The sequence below is a fragment of the Dermacentor variabilis genome, chromosome 3 (genome assembly GCF_050947875.1).
Source record: "Dermacentor variabilis isolate Ectoservices chromosome 3, ASM5094787v1, whole genome shotgun sequence".
In the NCBI taxonomy this organism is placed as follows: Eukaryota; Metazoa; Arthropoda; class Arachnida; order Ixodida; family Ixodidae; genus Dermacentor; species Dermacentor variabilis.
This window is the reverse complement of record NC_134570.1, coordinates 10,500,414-10,516,536: the sequence shown is the minus strand read 5'-3', so window position 1 is coordinate 10,516,536 and position 16,123 is coordinate 10,500,414. Positions and strand designations below refer to the sequence as shown.

Genomic DNA, 16,123 nt, shown 5'->3' with positions numbered 1-16,123 from the left:
TGAAGCTGCGTGCCAGCTTTTCAGCCAGCCCCCTCTTCTCGGCAAACACTCGCATGGCAGATTCCTCGTTCGCGTTACGTATTCTCCGTGCACGTGCGCAATAGTGCTGCAGAAGTCCCGGGGGCGCCTTTTTCATTGCCGGGTGCTGGAGTTTGGAATACTTTTCATTTGGAATAGAGTTACATTATCGAGCCCCTGCTCTCGTCACGACGATTGCATTCACGAGGCTGACGTAACGCGCAGCTTATGCCGCTGTCAGGCCTGAATCGCCCATGCTGTCGCTTTCCGTGTCGTCCTTATCACTGTCGCTAGTCGACACTTCGGCAACAACACAGGCAACGATGGCGAAAAGTCGAACCTCGTAGCCGACATGTCTTCGCGGTCGCAGCAGCGCTGCCGAGCAACTTCTTCGCATTCCAAATGCCACACACTGTAGTCAACAGCAGATCCCTGTTCCGTGCCAGCGCCGACTTCTTCGTGTCACGTTCGATAGCACGGACGATGTCTAATTTTTCTATGCTGAGCACCCGGCGCCTTTTTTTATCCGAGCTTTGGAACGATGCAAGTCGTTGCTTGCATGACGCCATTACGCTCTCTGGCACGGCGTCGAAATGATGTTGCTGTTGATATGGCTTCTCGCCCAAATGCACAAGGCGCTTGGAGGCTGTTGTTCCGATCTCTGAGGCTTGGTGTTCTGCCGGGCCGCCCGATGGAGACGGCACACCGCCGTGTTTGCGCAACGAAAAGTTGAAACGCTACGTTTAACCGATGCGTACGCAATAAGGTGGTACGGCTTATGCGGATACAAAACATATTTTCGATGGCCGCTGAGTCGGGGATTTGACTTTACTACTTTTAAAACGAAACTACTGTTTAAGCGGGTACAGTTTAATGAGGTTTTACTGTATTAGAACTAGCTGGGAGTAGAACAGCCGACTCAAAACTGGCCAAGGGAGTCTCCAAGCCACGCAACTAGTCTCTGCTTAGGTGAAGACAGCACCGTATGCACCACAATTGGTGCTGGTTTCTTTCTTAGTTTCTATTATAACCTCGAGTTACCATTTGATGCAATGATGCAATTGATGCAGTGTGAATATCCATTGATGAATAGGCAGACATACATTGATCTCCAACCACTACTAAGCCTAATCTATGGTCAGGGTTCTCCACTCAGTGGGGCTGAAGGAAATGCTACTCACTGGTTTTACTACCCACTTCCTTGGTGGACTGCCCACTCGTTTGAGGGGGGACTTGCCGATTAGAATGGTCGATTTGGTCACTGTTTCCAATTCTTCTTTTCCATGATCCCCAGATGTCATTTTATTACTTAGGGAAATATTAGGAAAAAATGTGAAGCAGAAGTTGAGGTAATCATGCTTTTCTAGTGTGCTATCAACAGCGCACTAGAAATATCAAACACGCTAGGAGATATCAGAACTTCAGATAGCTCTAGCACTTTATTTCGCAGTGCACAAATAAAAGCAAAAAAAAAGTACGCAAAATGAAAAAGAACCAGCATCCTGATTTGTTACTGCTGCAACATACACACAGGAAGCGCTCCAATTGGCTGACAGATTTAAACTGCAGGTGCATATTTTGCATGTATACTGGCAGTGGCGAGCTGTTCATTTTCTTGCAAAATACTTAAATGCACCATTCAAAATGGCACACTGGCTATATCGAAAACACGAAGGAAAAAATAAAAAATATAAAGCTGATTTACGTGCGTAACAGTTCAACCACCAGCAGCTTAACTATTGTTACTGCTAGAAATGTGCTAAATTTTGTTGCTTTTGTGTTTTTACATTTTGCTTCAAGACGTCGTAGTCGAAGTATAAAATTAAAGCCTGATCACTGGTGTGTTGTTGTGGGATTCTCACCCGTGCTCTTGGGACAAAGGAACGACAGCACAGTGGTGCAAACAATCACAAGGGCATTTATTGCACCTTTCATAGATCAATGCCTGCTAGCCGAGTTGCTATCCCAAAACATGCCGATGGGCGCGTGACAAATCGCAAATCGTGGAAGTCGAACTCACCGCGACTGGATAGCGAGCGAATATGTTCGCCCCATGCTGGATCCCAACGCCTGGTCGTTCGCGCGTATGGTCACGCGAACGGTGGCGCGTTCGAACGAGCCCTCGTGACACGGTCTCACAGAACCACGGATCGACGCACGTGCGGCACGTCCGCGCTGCTTGCCGACCTCGAGCCAAAGAGAAAGTGCCTTCTCCTTTCCGCACCCAAGTAACCCCGCCATTAGGTGGCGTTAGCAGCGCAACACTCGCACCATCTCTCATACTGCGCTTCAACCAGACCGACTGCCGCTTGGCATCAGGCCACGCGGCGAAGCCGGATTACAGGAGACGGGAGCTATGCAGGAAAACAACATATCAGGGGACACGTGAGAGGCGCGCATCCCCACATTGTATACCACTGTATTGCATAGCGCATACAGTCGACTCTCGTTTCAACAGGCCCTGATAATCCCACAAAAAACGTCTGTTTTATCTGAAGTTCGTAATATCCGAGACACCTCACTTCCGAAACTTTCGTCGCGATGTCTAACAACTTTATTGCAAAGAGCAAGCAACAGACGTCCAAAGTTAAAAAAAAAAAAAGAAAAGTTGCAGTTTTCGCCCGAAAGGCGAAGCATCGATTGTGATAGGAAATTAAGCAAGATAAGTGCGGCAGCAGCAGCGACCGAATTTACCTTCGTGCTGTCTCTCGCTTGAACATAAACTAAACGTCGAAAGCACAGCATATACGAAGCTACGGGCACTGGGCACACTTTGTCCACCTCGCAGATCGCTTTCAAGATACGACGCCTGTGTGGGTGCACACTTTGTCCACATCACAGATCGCTTTCAAGATATGGCACCCACGTGGCCACGCTGTTTACAGCAGCTACCGAAGTACAACCGTAGAACCCCTCCTTCCTCTTTCCCTCGTCTCAGCCCCCCCCCCGTGCCTCATTGGCCTTGCGCGCGAAAGAAGAAGACGCGTTTCGTCCCGCTTTCCTCCCTCCATCCCTCGCATGCAGGATATTGAGCTGCAATCATCGGCTGACCCTTGCAAGTCAGTTGCGAGCCCGTGCCGACACGGCAAAAGTGTGCTGTATACGCCCAATTTTGACAAAAATCTCCGCTAATTTCGTGTGCTGTAGCCGATAGTCTATCATAGCATGGTCCATTAAAAGCAAACTTGGTGAAATAATAAAATGGGTAGAACAAACTAAGGCTGAAATATGGCCCGTATCTGAAAGTCTGTTGTACGCAGGTTTGTTGTAACGAGTGTAGATTGCATTGTATAGCAATGAACATATAGCAATGATAATTGCTCAGACAAGTTTTGACGATTCTTGTGTGAAACTTCAAAGAAGCACCTCAAGGAACACGAATGAAAGTAATAATTAGCTATCTTTAGTACAAGTACTGAGACTAGGAAGAATATGAAATATGCAAACTATCCACCTGGTCCTTGGTTCCCAACTTTTGCAAGTCAGATAATGCAAAAGAAATTTGTACAGCCGAAACCTGCGGTAACGAAATCTCGAGGGAACGAAATTCTCACCGCAACGAAATATTTTCTGATCCCCGGCGAACAGCCATAGCAGTCAATGCATTTCCTATCTCGCGACAACGAAAGTTTTTTCTGTAGCAATCCCTCATTAATAAAATTTTCTGAAACGACAGTCTGCAAATAATCTACTCACGTAACACTAATTGTGTCCGGAAACTGCTCAAATGCATTCGTTGTGCGCTTAAATTGTATTAACTACTGTCACAGCACACTTGCGTGGCCGCCGCCATCACTGTTTACAATAAAAAAAAAGCCTCGCACCACCTCGTGACAGGCGACAGCGATGATGATGATGGTCGTTCGCCCATCTCAACGGGTGACTGCGCAGTGTCCGGGCCAAAAATGCAATTATTAGTATTTAAATGATACAAATAAAAACAAAGACAAGAACCGTAGGCGATCTCGCAGTGAGCACATTTTATTTAATCCTGTGTGCCATCACAGCATGTGCTAAATGCGGAGTGAAATGCCTGCGTGCATGCCAGCCAAATCGACATCTACTACATATGAAGGCTCCAATAACCCAGATGACTCTTTATCAGTGGGCTTTGCGTACCGCCACACATGGTCGTGTGCTCAGTGTCATTGGTGCTAGAGTGCGTCAATTGTGTGTCTGTGTGCCAATCGGACCATTTGCTTTGACAGCCTGCTAAGATGCCGCCTCCAGCCAAAAAGAGGAAATTTATGATACTGCAGGATAAGGCTGCAATTATTGCCCAAGCTGAAAAGGACAGGAAGAAAATGGATATCGCCGAAGAATTTGGAATTGCGTGCAATTCGATATCTAAGATTCTGAAAAACAAGGCCTCCATTCTCGGCGCGCTCGGAAATGGTGTGAGTGCGAAGAACAAAATGGTGAGCGCTGCGGCATTTCCAGACGTAGACAAGGCGGTGTTTGCATGGTTTTGTGAACAGCGTGCCAAGAAAGTGCCGCTGTCTGGCAGAGTTCTTCAGCAGAAAGCGCTGGACTTCGCGTGCATTCTCGGGCACGCTGATTTTAAGGTTAGCTCTGGCTGGTTGAGCCGTTTCAAAGCCTGCCACGACATAGTGGCCAAAGTCATTTCTGGGGAGGCAGCAGCCGTCAACCCTGTGACAACTTCGTCGTGGCTGCTGACCAACAACGAAGTATTGGACCAGTATAAGCCCTCGGATATTTATAACGCAGATGAGACGGCCTTATCCTACGAGATGCTGCCATCGAAGACCCTGGACTTAGAAGGCCAGAAATGCCGCGGGGGAAAATACAGCAAGCGGTGTGTCACAATTTTGTTGTGCACTAACATGGATGGCACAGATAAACGGCCACTGCTTGTAATCGGCAGAAGCAAGAAGCCCCGCTGCTTCAAGGAAAATCGTCGGCTGCCCGTACAATACCCCGCGAACCTGAAGGCATGGATGACCCGGGCCATATTTGGCAGCTGGCTCGAGGCCTTCGATACGGACATGCGGAAGGCAGGCAGATCGGTCTGCCTTTTTTTGGATAATTGCAGTGCCCATCATGTCGATGACGTGAAACTGGGAAACGTGCGCTTGGTTTTTTTTCTACCGAACTGCACTTCCGTGCTGCAGCCACTTGATCAAGGCGTCATTCGTAGCGTCAAGTGCGCCTACAGGGAGAGGCTGATTCAGCATCTGCTGCTGAAGCTCCAGTTGAAGCGTCCCACCGTAGTGGACATGTTCATGGCGCTTGAGATGGTGGCCGCCGCATGGGTTGCGATGTCGCCAGCCGTGATAGCTAATTGTTTTAAACATGCTGGCTTCATTGCCACTCGGCAAGCATCATGCACTGATCCAGTGGCATCGCAAGAAGAATCGCCTGAAGTTGCACTAGTTGACAGGGCTGACGGCGCACTCTATGACAGTGCTGACGGCTAAGTGCCGCCATCGCTGGCCCACGCTTGTGATGAACTTTCTGCCGTGACAGATGGTGTTCCGGATGGCCTCAGCATCGATGAGTTCGTTCGTGTGGAGGAAGGTGTTGTCGTGCATGAAGAGATGACTGATGAGGTCATCATAAGTAGCGTTTGCCAAGGTGCCGACGACGCCGACGACCACCAGACACCTAATCACAAGAGGACTGTGAACCTGCGGGATGTGTGGAATGCCTTCGACGTAATTCGTTCATTTTTCAGTGAGCATGATGACGACGTGGCAATGGACCACTTCTTGCAGTGCGAGTCGAGAGCAGTAAAATTGCTGCAAGGCAAGGCTCAGCAAAGTAAGATGACCGACTTTTGGCAATAAAATTTTTTTTTTTTGCAAGCCAATTCCCTTCCCTGTCTTTTCTGCCTCATTCTCGCGCTAACAAAATTCCCGCAAAAGCGAAATGTATTGCTTTCCCCGGCGATTTCGTTATTGCGGGTTTCGACTGTATGAAGATTTCCTGGCATAAATACTTACCATAGTGATGCCATGCTATGAGGGAAAGCAGTAGCTTCGCATATGTGAAAACAGATAGTTTCCTATTATAGTGGGAGCATTTGATTTTACTCATTGCAGCTGGCACCTGGGTCATTTTTTACCGTGTTTTTTAGGCTCACAAAGCATTGTTTGTTCGGGCAAGTCGACTGTGCTCTTGTGTGAGTGCGCTTTTGCTCTTGCTCTTTTACATCACACATTTGTGGTTACTCTGTGCTTGTTGCACTCCTAGGATTATCCGAATAAACCAGTGTGCAGTCAAATATGTCGAAATTAAGGAAAGCTTGAAGCAATTAAATAATGCATACATCTGCTGGGACCAGAGGATGAATCCGAATTGTCTGATTTTCCAAATTAACGGGGCTCGAATTAACGAGATTTTATTGTATCAGAATAACACACACTCATGAGCATGTACTCTTGTTTGAGACATCCGTAAAACAGCCTATATGTCGGGTTGGAAAATTGAGAACCAGAAAAAAGCTGCTGTGTCTTCATCGGTGCTGTCATTTAAAAATTCCATTGCTGAGTCAACCAAAGGGCAAATTTTGTGTCTTTTTTTCATTGAAAGGGCGCTAGAAACGCTGGGGGTTAGCTTCAATGACACCTACAGTCAAAGTTTTATTTTTCCAGACTTCCCAACTAGCAAAAAATGTGAAATAGGACAAATATTTAAAGGTCAGTCGTCATTTCAGAAGCTGCATGATGTTGCTAGTACAGTCAAACCTCGATATAATGATGGTGTACTTGCAGCGCAAAGATTTTTCGATTGCAAATTTCATTATTTGGAGGCTTTAAAGTTTCAGCAGTAAAAGTAATTTCACAAATTCTTAGGTCATTCCTGGTGGATAGTATCTCGTCAGTAAGAACTTATAAATAAATTGCAAAAAGGTTGAGCCATAACAGCATGGTTATGAGCGCCAGTGCATGTGGTGGAGATCGTGCCAAGAGCAACGCATTCATTTGGCTCACAGCGACTGAGGTCTAGGGGTGTCACATCATGTGGGGCTGTAAATCTTGGGACACCATGGCTAACCACGCTTAGTGCTCGCAGGCGTCACCAGACGGCACCCGCAAATAAAAAAAAGTACAGTAAAACCTCGTTAAACCGTACCCGCTTAAACAGTAGTTTAGTTTTAAGAGTAGTAAAGTAAAATCTCCGACTCAGCGGCCATTGAACATAATGTGTTTTGTATCCGCATAGACCGTACCAGCTTATTGTGTACACATCGGTTAACACGTAGTGTTTCCACTTTTCGTCGTGCAAACACAGCGGGGCGTCGTCTCCATCGGGCGGCCCGGCAGAACAACAAGCCTCAGAGATCAGAACAATGACCTCCAAGTGCCCTGTGCGTTTGCGCGTGAAACCACATCAATATCAACCTCATTTCGACGCCGTGCCAGAGAGCATTGTGGCGTCGTGCAAACAAGGACTCGCGTCATGCCGAAGATCGGATAAAGAAGGCGCCAAGTGCTCGGCATATAAGAAAAATTAGACATTATTCGTGTTATCACATGTGACATGAAGAAGTCGGCGCTGGCATGTGACAGGCATCTGCTGTTGACTACAGTGTGTGGCATTTGGAATGGGAAGAAGTTCCTCGGCAGCGCTGCTGTGACCGCGAAGAGATTTCGGCTGCAAGGTTCGACTTTTCGCCATCGTTGCCTCTGTTGTTGCCGAAGTGTCAACTAGCGACAGTGATGAGGACGACACGGAAAGCAACAGCACGGGCCATTCAGGCCCGATAGTGGCAGGAGCTGCAAATTACGTCAGCCTCATGAATGCAATCGTTGCGACGAGAACAGCACACCGCAATGAAAAAGGCGATCCGTGACTTCTGCAGGGCTACCGCCCGTATACAAGGAGAACATGCAACGACAACGAGGAATCTGCCATGCGAGTGTTTGCCGAGAAGAGGGGGCTGGCTGAAAAGGTGTCTCGCAGCTTCAGTAAGCTTGAGGCCACTGTCATCGCTGCTAGGCCGCTGTGGCATCAAACGAAAATAACACCTTTGTCGCGCGAAGTGAATAAATACTGCATGTTCTTTTCCCCTTTCATCGCACTCTCTCCGAGTTCCATTTTTGACATGTAAGTGGGCGATCTCATGCTATTTCGGTTAAGCAGTACTACCGTTTAGTGCGTTCTTTTTCCGAGCTCTTGCCAACAATGGTTTAACTAGGTTGCACTGTATAAAAAGATCTCGATATTCGTCCTGATAAAAAAAAATGTCGCAGTTTCGCCAGAAAGGCGGGGGGCAAAAAAGAGACAACTGCGTGAAGTAAGGTTCATAGTTTCATCAATGTCACACGTGCCCAGGTGAACATGAACAGATTACCACAAACGCTAGCTGTCACAACATGAGCAAACGCTTCGCAGTGTGTCTTGGAAACTTGAGATTAGGCGACCACCAGCACTGGACACGCAGGGACACAATGCACATCACGATACGAACCATGTCGGCTTGCCCTCTGTACTTGCCTCAGGTTACCTCCAAGGTACAATGCACGGCCCGCGTATGGACATCCATGCATAGCCATGGCAAGACTAGAAGAGAAGACGCATTCACAAGGGGGAGAGGGTACATAGGCGTGCATATCCTGGCCCTTACCCCTCACCACCCCCTTGTGCTGAAGGAATTGTCAGCTTTCATGTTTCTCCTAACCCTCCAAGCTGCTGCATGCCCTATGGCCTGTGCAAATTGTTTACCAGTGTGAGAAGTAGCACAGCGGTGTTTCCGGCACACCGTGCCTCAGAGCACGCGCTTTGACACGGTTTTTGCTGCTCAAGCTTTTTATGCGGAAGGACGTTTGCAAATAACTTTTGCCATGGCCCGCAATTTTATAGTGTTTTGCTACACTTACCAGCCATACAGGTGACAAATACATGCTTGAAATGGTCGAAAAATTTGTTTAATCAAAATCGTTTCATGAAAGAACTTCATTAAGTAAAAAAAGTTTCAAGGTTCTTGTGGAACTAAGGTCAGAAAATGAAAATTGTCCATTACATTGCGAATTTCGTTGAAATGAGGTTGGTTATATTGACATGTGTGCTTGTTTATCTTTATCAGGCGACCGCATTTCACCGCCTAACAAATCTTATCGCACAGCGAAGGACGCGTCTGCATGTATCGCAAGGTTCTGGAACGTTATCGATGATTTCATCTGATGTCTGTTAACGAACCTTGTGTAATCTGATTGCATGTACAGTCGACTCCCGTTAATACGAAGTTCACGGGGACCGCAAAAAACTTCGAATTAAACAAACTTCCAATTAAGCACAAAATACAAAAAACAGCACTTTATTTGTGGCGAAATCGAGTATTTTTTCTAAGAAAAATAGTCGGTCATCTTGCTTTGCTTCTTCTTGCCGAATCGCGCTGCTGAAAGCAAGTTCTGCAGGCTGTAGATATGGCGGAACGCTTCTTCCGCGTTACCTTCAGCGGCAAAGAAGCACTCCGCAAGAGCAAGGCCCGCAGCTACATCGGCAGCCTTAGGTTGCGGCTAGCCTCCAACGTCATCGTCGCTTTCCTGGGTCGCTTCTTGGGGCCGAATAATCTCTACAATTTCGCTATCCGTCAGCGCACCACACGTTTCGACCGCCTTGTCTACGGCGACGTAATCTTCAAAATTGACGTCCCCGAGAGCATCACCAAAATCAGTGCCGTCAAGCTCGCTTGTTGACGCTTCCTCCGCTGAAATTTCAGAGGCATCCTCCGAAGAAGCTGCCACAAAACCGCAAGCCCTGAAGCAGTTTGCGATTGTTTCTTGCTTCACACGATCCCATGCTCACGCCAACATGTGGATGGCACTAAGCAGGCTCACCTCGTACTTTGTGGAGCTATCCATACACAAAATCATGCGCTCGAGGAGGTGCCGCCTGTACAGGACTTTAACATTCTTGATGATGCCTTGGTCCATTGGCTGCAAAACAGCCGTTGTGTTTGCAGGCAAAAATGCGAGGCGTATTGCACTCAAGGCTGGCACATTCACGTGAGCACTGCAGTGATCGACAAAGAACAACACCTTGTGGTTCGAAGCAGCAAACTTGCGGTCCAATTTGCTTATCCAGCTCTTGAAGATTTCGGCCGTCATCCACGCTTTTTTGATCGCCTCAGAGTCCACAGGCAGTGTCTTCACGCCTTTAAAACATCTCGGCTTCGCGGCTTTCCTGATCACAAGTAACCGACATCGTTCCATGCCAGTCATGTTTGCCACGATCAGCACCGACACTCTCTCCTTGCTGCGTTTGCCCCCAGCACAGTCATCGTCCTTGAATGTCAGGGTCTCCTCTGGTAGAAGCCGATAGAAGAATGCAGTCTCATCTGCATTGAAGATGTCTTCCGGTCTGTATTCGGCGAGATATTCACGCAGCTTTCCGTCCTTCCACGTGGCGCATGTTTCCTGGTTAACGGACGCCTTTTCACCACACACGCTCTTGAAAACCAGGTCATGGCGATCTTTAAAGCGCGTCAGCCATCCATCTGACGAAACGAAGTCATCGATCCCCAACATTGCTGCAAGCGTTCGGGCTTTCATCGCAACGATGTCTCCGCTGAGAGGAAGTTTGTTGCTCCTGGCCTCCCTAATCCAAACCAGCAGAGCCTTCTCCAACTCTGGGTAAGCGCCGGTGCGCATTCGCTTCCGAGAAGTCTTGAACTTGTCGTTCTCAAAGGTATCCATTATTGTGCGCTTGTTCTTGATGTAGTTAGAGAGCGTGTTCGGCTTGATCCCGTACTTCCGCGCTATGTCTTGTTTGGCGGCACCTCCCTTCTCAACTTCCGTCAAAACCTCGACTTTCGTTGCCAGGTCGAGCGTGCGATAAGAGCCACGGTTTGCCATGGCTCTAAACTGCGCGACTAGGTACAGTCAATTCCGAATCACTCGTGGAACAACCTAGCCTACGAGCTTCCCGTACAAAGGCGCTCGACCAACACACGCCTCGACATACGCTGCGCACGCTGCAAGACTAATCTCGCACAATCTCGCCATTGCCAGTATGCAGCGCTGCGTGCACCTATGGCGCCCGCGTGGCCTCTGCGATCAGCTCCGGCCACGCGCGGCAGCCGCGCGTGGCCTCCGGCGGGAGCCGCGTCGCCTCCCGCCGGAGTTGATCGTGGAGGCCACGGCAACCGTAGCAATGAATAATCGCGCCGCTCCAAGAAGGATGGCATTGCAGGCGGCTGCGGTGGCGATGACACCAACGCGGAGCACGAAACTGTTGCAACACTTGAAAAATTGCACATTCTACCAAAGAATGACGGTCACCTCGAGGATCCTGGCTGAAAATTAACTTCCAATTAAACAATATTACTGGATGAGGACTTCGAATTATCGAGCGATTTCTTCTATAGGATTACATGCAAAACTGACGGGACCAGCACTTCATTTCTAATTAATCGAAAATTCCAATTAAGCGGCTTCGAATTATCGGGAGTCGACTGTATGCGTGACGCGAATAGTGTAGAACTTTGTGGAAGACATGTGGGTCCCAGTGATTACTCTTGAACATTTGACGACTGATGTACAAAAGCCGACGCGCTTGACCTGCTGATCATATTTTTGACTATCGCCGAGTGTGTTCGCCGCTATTGTTGTTCTTTGAGGCTAGCCTGCTTTTGAGGGCACAAGTTCGCCCAGTAAAACGCTAGTTTCGTTAATCACAGTTTTGCTGCCTTCTTCACCGTCACTACTATGTGAGAATATGTAGGTTTGACAGTGAAGAATTTCAATGGAACTGCTTCACGCCACGTACAAAAAACGATTGATCAAATTGATTGAGCTCTATAGGTGCGGTAACGAAAGGGTTAAGCTTATCTCCTGAAGATAATCACCCTTGGCTGCATGAGGCACAGTTCTGCCAGTTTTTTTTTTCTGATCATGTCGCTAAACAGAGACAAAGAAGTTGCTAAATTTTCACTGCATTGTGCTGCAAGGTCGCCAAAATCGTCGTTAAGGGACACTAAAGAGAAAAATGATTTCTTCTGCATCAGTAAATTACCTTTCTACAACACCAAAAACACGACTCTCACCTACGATAAGACTCTTGGAAAGCCAGAAAAAGCGCAAGAACGAAAGACAGGTGGTGACGCCTCCTTGACTTTCCTGCACCTGGTGGCTGTGACATCATGTATTTTGATGGCGTCTTCTAGGGCCTACCTAATTATATAGTGGTACGTATTGACTACATTGCATTCTAAAGGAACCAAATATTAAACATGGTAAGTTTCGGGAACCTTTTCTCAGCCAATGCGACCCAAAGGCTAAAACATACTTTAGAATCACTAACATCACACTGACATGCCGCCTTCGGGGTTTCGGCGCGAAATTAAAATACTGATACTTCGACCTTCATTTTCTCATCTAATAATCAAACTAGTATTTTGAAATGACTGCCTGCAGGGTTCTCAAACAATGCTTTGTTAGCCTAAACTGATTTATTGTTTCGCTTTAGTGTCCCTTTAAACTGTCCAGTTGACATTCAAATAACGTAGGTGGTTTGGTAAACAATAAGATAAGCAAAGTATGCATCTAGCGAGACGTTCTACATTTTTTCATTGTCAGTGCAGGTGAAGAATAAACAAATTTACCACTAGGTTGCAGAAAGCTTTAACTTTGCTAATACATTTACAAAACAATGGATGATGATAGGTTACATGATGATGTTTACCTTCAGATTACAAGGTTACAAGTCCAGCACAGTTTAAGATAACAGAAGAAATAGTTCTAAGACAATGGTCCAAACTGGCTCTGGCACTCAAGGCCTTAAGGGCTTTGCTGAAGTTTTTAAGGACATGCGACTTGTGCGACCATCTTTGAATGTTGTAGCGCATAGCATTGCGTTACTGTGTGAATTTTTCTCTTTTTTTTTTCTTTTTCTTTTTATTTGCTTTACCCCTTTCCCCAGCACAGGGTAGCCAGCCAGTACTTACACTGGCTAACCTCCCTGTCATTCCTCCACTTTTGCCTCTCTCTCTCTCGGGCAACCTGACTTTCATAGCACAAACTCACTTGGTCCAGTTTGTGTGAGTAAATATTCCAGTGTTCGGCACTCATGAGAGATCTCTGGCAAGCGCTTGTTCATGTCATTATCATGGCAATGTCAGTTATGTAAACTTTGTACAGGCCACTTCTTGTTCTACTTGAGGGCTATGTGCGGTATAGATTTGCCTGAGAGCCCTGAATTCAGATTCGTGGGAGCTTCGCGTCAACAAACCCAGCTGCTATGATATGTACTCCTTTCTACAGTTGATTTGTCGTATTGTTCACCTGCTGATTCTGTGTTTCACCATAAAATTTATTACAACTGGCATTAATGGTTACAGTTTATTGCTACACTGGCTAACATCCACCAATTCAACATATCTAGTGAAACTATGTTGTACAGTCACCGACCATTTATTCGGACCTAACGGGGACTACGGAAATGTCCGAATAAACAGGTGTCCGAAAAAGCAGATTAAGAAAAAAGAATATTTTATTTCCATGCACTTACTCGGGCTCGCCAATAGGCTTGAAGAAATCGTGAATGCGCCGTTGCTTGCTGTTCTGTTTACGTGCAATCAGATAAGGCTGAATCTCGGAGAGGGTCATACGGTCACTATAGGCGGCTGAAAGCACAGTCACTGATTGTACACACTCCGCATACGACGGCAGCATAGCACATGGTGCGTCATCTTCCAACTCGGAGTCATCGTCTGGCAGTGCTGCAGAAACCTGACGAATGATCTCGCAGTCATCGAGTTCTGCGCATGTCAGTACAGCAGTGTCAGCACCTGTGAAACTATCAAATGAGACGGTGTCCGGAATTGCAATGCAACCACTGCGCAGGTCTCGGCAGAACATTTTCAGCTTCAGCAGGGAGCACATCGGAAGGCGACAAGTCCTAGGCCTCCCGGCACCCGCTTGCCGGCATTCCCTAGCGCAGTTTGCGCGGGCCCTGTCGGCGCCATTAGACACTTGACGCAATGTTTTCGTATGCCGCGTTGGATCACCGCAACCTCGACACAGCACACAAAGCAAACACCACCATGGCATCACGCCAACACCAGTCGCACAAATGAAAAACGTCGCCTACTCGCAGCGTCGCGCACGAAGGAACAAACAAATCAGCTGCTGGATTGTCTTGACATGGCTTACTAAGCTGAGACCGGAACTGCTGTAGCAACTCTATCGAACCAGGCAGAAACGATGATGATGAGCGGGGATTTCCAGTAGCGCCACTTCGTGGGGCAGCAAGGAGGCTCCATTCAAAACAAAAATGACGTTCATCAAGTCGAACCATACACCGATCAGAGTCAGTCTATGGTGCTCTCGATCGAGTTGCCTCAAGGAGTGTCCGAAAAATCAGATGAGAGGTTGCAAGGTGTCCGAACATTCAGCAGTTGTTATACATTATGGTCTATGGGGAGAATGGCGGTGCCGCAAAGCAGACCGAATAATCGAGCATGTCTGAATTTTTGGAGTCCGAAAAATCAGTCGGCAACTGTACCACAGTGTTACAAACCATTTAAATGGGTTTCATAAAGATCTTAAAAAAAGTTACAGTGACATTTCACTTCGTGAATGCGGGTTACGTGCAATCGTATATACATCGCGAACATGCACAGTGAGCACCATGGCATCAAAGCAAAAACAGAATAGGCGCGAATGGGGTCGCGGCTGCTACATTGATCTCAACGGTGCAATGCCTGGTGTGCCACAGGGAAACTGCAAGTGCTACACATACAAAGAAGAGATGCCACGAACATGCACGGCAAGCACCACGATGTTGAAACACAAGCAGAAAGGGTGCGAATGCACCTGTGGACGCTACAATGATCTCAACGGTGCAACGCCTGGTGTGCCACAGGGAATGTGCAAGTGCTACAGATGCAAAGAAGAGAATTGCGAACATGCACAGCGAGCACTGCGGCGTCGAAGCACGAATGGAAAGGGCACGAACATGGTCACGAAAGCTACATTGATCTCGACGGTGTGACACCTGGTGCGCCACAGGGAAAGCGCATATTGCTAAAACCCTCAAACTTCAAGTAGCGACACACTTTGAAGAGTGCCACCTCCTCCTTGCGTGCTCTGGGCGAGGCCGACTCCACGTAGCTATTGGCCTAATGGTATCACGTGGGTCTTCGCGCCTGTCACAACGCCCGGTGTGCCAGAGGGAAAGTGCATGTTGCTAAAGCCCCTCAAACTCAAACTTCGTAAAGTAGCGACATGCTTTGAAGAATGCCACCTCCTCCTCACACGTGCTCTGGCTGAGGCTGACGCTGTATTGCTATTGGCCTGATGGCGTCGTGTGGGCCCTCGTGCCAGCTTCGCTTGTTTACAGTCGTGTTCCACCGCCGTTATCGCTTGAGAAGCGTCTATCGACTGATGAGGAGCACACATTGGCACCGTTGCTCTTCCGTCTTGTGTTGGGTTGCAAATGCCTTGAACTATGTTTTGTGGAAAGTGCGACGCCGCTTCACAGCATTTTCTATCGCTATGACCTGCTGCTGACCTCCGGTGCTTTCGTTTGCAGAAATACTTTCAGTGAAGGCAATCTCTTCTTGATACCATCCAGTAAGTACGACGGGTTAAGAAAGGCATGGATTCATCGAATTGGGAGGCAGAACCTAGTGCACAGTTCGCTGAACATGTTGCCATTTGTCTGCATGCTTTAACAGGATTTCTATGCGATGTGTACTTTGTTTATACAGTGAATCCTCGTTAAACCGTAGTTGGCCGGAGCTCGGAGAAAGCACGTAATTAACGGCAGTACTGTTTAAACGAAATAGCATGAGATCGCCCACTTACCTGTAGAAAACGGAACTCAGAGTGCGATGAAAGGGGGAAAAAAGAAAACATGCAGTATTTATTCACTTCGCGCGACAAAAGTGTTATTTTGTTTTATGCTGCGGCGGCCTAGCACGACGACAGCGGTCTCAAACTTATTGAAACTGCGTGCCAGCTTTTCAGCCAGCCCCCTCTTCTTGGCAAACACTTTCATGGCAGATTCCTCATTGGCGTTACATATTCTCCATGCACGCGCGCAGTAGTGCTGCAGAAGTCCCGAGGCGCTTTTTTCATTGCCGGGTGCCGGAGTTTGGAATGCTTTTCGTTTGGAATAGAGTTACGTTATCGCACCC

General features: G+C 47.6%; 1 protein-coding gene across 3 annotated transcripts in view; it reads left to right on the top strand.

Annotated features, from left to right (window-relative positions):
• The window catches only part of mTor (serine/threonine-protein kinase Tor), a 461,269-nt gene that overhangs the window by 32,198 nt on the left and 412,948 nt on the right, over positions 1-16,123 (top strand). The gene's annotated exons all lie outside the window — the stretch shown is intronic.